Source organism: Triticum urartu, chromosome 3A, assembly GCF_056163025.1.
Source record: "Triticum urartu cultivar PI428250 chromosome 3A, HENAU_Tu73, whole genome shotgun sequence".
In the NCBI taxonomy this organism is placed as follows: domain Eukaryota; kingdom Viridiplantae; phylum Streptophyta; class Magnoliopsida; order Poales; family Poaceae; genus Triticum; species Triticum urartu.
The window spans coordinates 263,680,516-263,687,389 of NC_141875.1; the positions used below are offsets into that span (position 1 = coordinate 263,680,516).

Below are 6,874 nucleotides of genomic sequence, written 5' to 3' on the forward strand. Positions count from 1 at the left end.
TTGATCTTCATTCATCTATGGCCGTCTGTCTTCTGGTTGGATCATTACGTTCTACACTTCTCGTCATCGGCAATGGTTGTTGTTCTGGTACGTTGGTCTGTCTATTACAACAAGGTTTGCTCGGCTCCACTGAGGGCGGGACGATGATTGCAGCGCGCCTTCGGTTTGTTCAAGTGTTTATAGTCGTCACTAGGTGGTCTACATACCTTGATATAATTTTTTACTTCTAGTGTTATTTGTACTGTCTTGAAAGATGATGAATAGATCAGAAGTTTAGGCTGCAAAAAAACAGAGGTAAACCAGAATGATATCAGTAGAATAGGAATATAAACAAATATGGCACCAACTATAAAAACCAAGTAGAATCAATCCAGAGATGGTGTGTGGGGTCTAATTAAACTCAACAGGATCACATATACATGAGCATTTTATGTAGACAACTGAAGATTACACTCCTGCACATATGCATAGGTACAACAACAAACTGAAAACAGAACATTATTCGACACATACATAAACACTAAATATCACTATGGATATGCTTTGTTTTGCCGCTATTATATTTTAATTATGCTTGTGCTCTCAAGACTTGTTCGCCATGAAGGTGTAGACGGTCTGCAACAGGGTGGCAATGAAAAGAATGGCGGCCGGTGCAAGAGAGATGGATGCCTAGGGGTTTTTGAGGAAAAACATTTCGTGGACACCGGCTGCAAAGCCCATCCTGTACGTACCCTAGCCCAGATTTGTGCACGTGTCCTTTCCTTACATCCAAAGTCTGTCCCTCCTTCCGATCCCGTCACTGCTTCCCTCGGCTCAGAAGTGGTCGCTCGGCTCCAAATGCGTACGATCCCGGCTCCCTCACGAGGCAAGGCCGGCTGAGGCGGAGGCCCACCCAGTCATTCCCTTTCCTTTGGTCTCGCAGCCGCCTGTTCCAACTTCCAAGCGTCCGCCGCCGCCGCCGTCGAATCCTCCGTCATACATCGCTGGTCCCCGTCTCCAGCGCCGGCCTCTCGCTCCACCACACGCCTTCTGGATCTCGCACAAAACTAGTAAGCCCCTCACTTTTAAGTTTGAAATTTTTTGTTTCCTTTAGGCCATCAGCTTCTTCAGAGACGAGGTCCATTTGATTCGCTAATCTACATATTAATCAGATATTTTGATTAAACTGGGTACGGACTATTGCCTGGCAAGCTCATACTTGATCGGATCATTTGGTTTGCTCAGTTGAGCTACAAAATCAAAAATTGCATCACTAGTTTCAGACTGAAGAGAGTGTAGTTTCAGACTCAAGAGAGTTTAGCTTACATGAGGATGAACTGTACATGATTTTGCTCTATGTCTAGTAACTGTCTGAACAAACTCATATAAATTAATAATAAGTTAACATAATTTGTGCATGTCTTTGCAGCCATGAAAGAGAAGGTTTCAAATTGGCAAGGATTCCCCCTGGTCCTGTTATCAAGATGCTAGATTGGGGAGCAAAGAGCAAGCAGGAGGCCACCTACTCGTGCAGCAGTCATACCCCACCATCATTCTTCAGGACAAAGACCCCCAAGTACACTGCTAGAACAACACAACTGATGCCAACGAAACACAAATGGACAAGATGCAATGGTTGCTGATGAGTAGACTTCCTAGTAGAATTTTGACATATTTCAAATGTGGAGTAGACTTCATGACAAATGTTGTACCACACTATAGCTGATTGCTCTCCCCAACAATTTCCAACTATAATATAAAGTTGTACACTGTATCTTTTCATCTGAAGTACATATGAATCAAATTGGAGAATATGCTATTTTTTGCTGTTGTCATTTTGTAGGCCCAAATTCAGTTGAAGGCAGAGAGCAGTATATTTCTGAAATTGATGTATTTCAAATCCGGAGTGGAATTCATGCTCCTGTGTTTTCAAATGATACAACATCCCCAAAACACGCATAATCCAAGAGAGATTGGCCATCTGCCCAAAAGGAATTAGCTATCTGGACATCAGGATTATGTGGTACAAGTCATCGGCGAAGCCACCGTGATCTTTCTTGTGAGCCACAGTGTCAGATTCCGGCATGGCCGCTCCCGACCTTCTCGACGGTAGTGTAGCTTCAAACTACGGCAGAGCCCGCGGCAGCCATGGATGTCCTTCTGGACTGATGAGGGGTGATGGAGAGGACGACGATGCGTTTGGGCGTGAGGCGGACATAGTTGTGGTCTTGCCCGGTGGATTGAGTGCCAGGCTAGGGTCTCCTCGGCCGCCGCCAGTCTCACCTGCCATGATCAGATCTCCGGTGGATGAAGGAAGCATATGCTATCAATCACAAAGATGCGTATCTGATTGGAAGGGATCATAGCTGCGTAACAATGGGAGCCGGATTGCGTCTAGTTTTTGCAGTTGAGCGGAGCCGATGGAGCTGGGGTCGTACGCGTTTGGAGCCGAGCGAGCTCTTCTGAGCCGAGGGAAGCAGCGACGGGATCGGAAGGAGCGACGGACGTTGGATGCAAGGAGGCGACACGTGGACGAATTTGGGCTAGGGTACGCATAGGATGGGCTTTGCAGCCGGTGTCCACGGAATTTTTTTCCATTTTTAAAGTAGGTGCTTTTTATGGTGGGCCATCACTCAGGGCAGTAGGCATGCACCTCCCACTGCACTCTGTGGAGACCGTAGAATGGGACCATACGTTGCCCACTAGACAGAGTACCGTTGAATAGCTGTGCGGCCTCCTCATCGCAGCCTAGCATGTTCTCGAGGACCCCACTAGAGCTCAGCATAGCCATGTCCTTGGACGAAATGATCATGTCGTCCATGAAGCTCACATAAGCCGTCACGAGGTCACCAGCGCCGATATGCAGCTGCTCGAATGCCACCAGGTTGAGGTACAAGCTCTCGATGCCCTCGTCCACCCTCATCATCGGCATACTCAGCATGCCGCGCTCGAAGTGAATGTCCAGCAGCTTGTCCGTCTTGCTCTGCCTGAATTTGATGCCAGCCTCCTTCGAGTCAACTCCATAGGCGGCGCCATTAATGTAAGTGAGGCTTCCATGATAAAGTTCGAGAGGGTGGTTCCTCAGTGACATGTCCGCAACATCATGACCTTCATCCGCCCGATATAGATATTTCACCACCATGAGGTTTATGGTTTTTTCGAAATTAACCTCCTCTTCTTTTTCGCTGCGATCCATTTCAACCCGCTGCATCCATCAATCGGGATGCCACGATGGTTAGTTCATATTTCATAAACAAACCAGCTACGACCAATGTCCTAGCAGCGCTTCTATACATACAACAAAGCTTTTTACAGTTTGGCATGATCCAACCTAGATTAGAGCATCTCTAGCAGATGCGCCACAATTGGTCAAACCTATAATTGGGATAGAGCACATGCACGCATATAAAAAGAAACTAATTTAACATCGTTGTCTCAACAACGTAAGGATATTTAGTTATGTATATATATGATCAAGAGGTGTGGAATTGAAGCACTGTTGTTTTTTCATGAAACGCCTGGGAGTGTTCTAAGTAGAACCAGCAATATGTTTTAAATTGATTCCGGAACCCGCACACACTTAAACAGGACAACGAAAGGTTACAAATAAGTTTTTGTTAGACACGATTGATGTTGAACTATTAAAATATATATACCCTGTTGCAACGCACGGGTAATTACCTAGTTATAGGATAAAAACTATGTGCGTAAATTAAGGTACACACAACCGAGCGGACGAACCCGGTAAGTATTTACTCGGAAAAAAATAACTGTTTGATGGTCTAAATTCTCTTTTCTTTAGAGTCGGACTAATTTCCCTTTTCTTTAGCAAGCCACCGCCACTAAAAACAAGCTCCTTCTGCAGCTTCCTTCCTTGGCAATGATTTGCTGGATCAGGCTTCTTATCAACGCAAGTGGTGGCTAGTACGAGTTGATTTGCTAGATCAGGCTTCTCCATCTCCGGCAGTTGTGACGGCAATGATAACCACCCCGGACCGTGGCGACGACACCATTGTTAATAGCAGTGGCCACCAAAAGATTTTCGTGAGGTTTTCCTTTCTTCTCATCCGATGCAATCTACAGGAAATGGCTTGACGCAGAGGGTATGATTGTACAACATTGGCACTTGGTTTTCTATGCCAACGCATGTGGCTGTTTGGATCATGGAAAAGTGCTAGTGACAACATTTGATTGACTTCGACAAGCTCCGGGGCGAAAACCTAGATCAAACCCATGTTGGTTATACGTGAAAATGATGGTGTTTTGTTGCATCGTCATCTTGTTGAAGGCCTTGCTCAGATATTCCGAGTCTAGTTTTTCAAGAGGAAAACTTATATTATGATCTTTGCTGCTTGGATCCAGTAACAGCAACGCTTAAGCGTCGCCTCCTTCCTAAACACGTTGTTGTTGAAGAACCTTGTTGTCCTAGTGGAGTCATGAGATGGTTGGCTGATATGGCCATATATGTAGTTTGTGAAAATCGTGGATTTGATCGCTTTGCTTTTATATTTTATTCGCTTAGGCATAGCTTTGATCTTAGGGTTTTTATCATTTATTCCATCGGTTGTGTCCCATTACTCAGTTTTGCCACTAGGAATTTCAACTGCTTAAAAATGCCATCGCTTTGTTAGACATGTGTTCAAAAATGCCACTTGGCATCATTATTGTGATCTCAAATCTCTTTTGCCATGTTATGATGACATAAATACCTATGAACCAGCATGCCAACTCTCCTTCTATCTTACTACAATAAAGTGTGGGGCCCACTTGATCCCAACAACGTTCTTATTTTTCTATAAAATTATTCGCTTGGTTACTCCTGAGAAGTGGGGCCACACTTATCATTGTGAGATAGAGAGAACTGACATGTGGGTCTAGGCTTATTTTTGTCATATAACATGGTCAATGAGTTTGATGTGAAAATAACGATGTCTAATGGCATTTTTGAGGAAACATCTAACGGAACGATGGCATTTTTGAGCAAACATCTCACGGATCGATGGAATTTTTGAGTAGTTGTAACTTCCAATGGCAAAACTGAGTAGTGGGACACAACTAGTGGCAAAAATGATAAAAACCCTTGATCTTATATGAGTTTGTTATTTTGCAACGTGTTTTGTATGTGCGCGTGTTAGTGTTGGCTATGTGCATCCTCTATATGCTAACCAGGTGTGTGCTCATTGTGTTTGTATCCTCTTGATACTTTATTTCGAGTGAATAAAATACACCCTTTGTTGTAAAATGTAATTTAATTTGTGCAAATATAGCTTGCATTTTTCCATCGTTTGTACGAATGAACAGATATCGCACAAAAAGTGCGGTCTACTCTCACACGGTTTGAGAAGCGCAAGTTGTATTGGCAATTTTGAACATGCCTCCTTGCGTTCGTGTGTTATGTAATGTACCCCTACATGTACTCGTTCCACCTCCTTCTATCAATGAATTATACACAAGCTTTGCGCATTTGCGAAAAATATTGGCAATTTGGCAGGCAAAATAGGGTAGAAAGTTTAAAAATTATACGGATAGTGATTTTCGTAAAGAATGAAATGTAACTGTATCAAGAATTCAAGATGATACTGGGAATTTAGGAGAGAGTATATAAATTTAGAAACTAATGGTAAAGAATTGAATTGAAGTGGAGTAGTACCAGATAGTCAGAAGGTAGGATGCCCAGGATCTTCTTGAGAACAAGCAGAGGCAGCTGGTTCTCAATTAGTAGCATGTCAGACCGAATAAGTGGAAATATGCCTATTCTGCCGTGCTCGCTGAAGATGGGATCATACGGTTCATAATCCTGGGAAGGTTTGCTCATCATCTCCAGCAGGAAGCAGCCGTCCGTGAGCATCATGTCGATGAAGCGTCGTCTGTCGTCCCGCCAGTTGCCATCGAGGTCCTTACCGTATGCTGCCTCGAGCTCCCCTGCCACATCGTTGATGGCAGAGATGAAATCCTGGAGAGGCTTCTTGCTCCGGTTGATCAGCTGCACTAACGCACGGCGCTTGTGCTCCTCCATGGGCAGCAGGTTGGGGTCGCCACGGTGGAAGGGACCCAAAGACACCAGCCGTGGCTAGTAGTGGTAGGCCTTGGTGTTGGTGCCCTTGAGCCACTGTGGTACGAGGTAGAAGGATTGCGCCTCCCATCGCTTTTCCTCCATCCTCATGGACTGAGGATTGTTGTCTTCTAGCATCTTCCCCACATCCACCACCCATTCCCATTCTGAACTCCCGTCTGTCATGGAATCCCACCCCACTCCCACTAGGCTCTCTTCTTTTGTGGTCATTTTACTCATTATCTCTCAAATGACTCTCAGGTTCCTTCTATATATAGTCTTACAGACACAACAGCAAGGACTTAAGATACTGTCAGTTGTCATAGTATCTATAGTAGCTTTGCTAAAGCTCATACTGAAGGAGAGTTTTCCAAAATAATCACAAGGATACTTTGTGCTTATATACTTTGATCTATGACTTGTTACTACCTCTGTCCTGGTTTATTGGCCCTCATCGTATTTTGTGCCAACTTTTGACTATAAATTTAACTAACAAAAGGTTAATGAATGCCATAGGAAATAAACGATATAATTTTTTATGGCATGCATTAACAATTTTTTGGTTAAATCTTTAGTCAAAATTTTACAAAAAATATAAAGGAGACCAATAAACCAGGACGGAGTTAGTAGGGCATGTGTGCCCTGCTTATCTAAAAAATGAGAGAAAAAGAGAGAAGGGACAATGCTACTATGCTTTTTCCACACTTGTGCTTCAAAGTAGCACTATGATCTTCATGATAGAGAGTCTCCTATGATATCACTTTCATATACTAGTGGGAATTTTTCATTATACATCTTGGCTTGTATATTCCAATGATGGGCTTCCTTAAAATGCCCTAGGTC

The 6,874-nt window shown here is 43.8% G+C and overlaps 1 pseudogene; it reads right to left on the reverse strand.

Moving 5' to 3' along the window:
* Positions 1-582: 582 nt before the first annotated feature.
* LOC125546812 (UPF0481 protein At3g47200-like) lies at positions 583-6,217 on the reverse strand (annotated as a pseudogene).
* Positions 6,218-6,874: the final 657 nt, after the last annotated feature.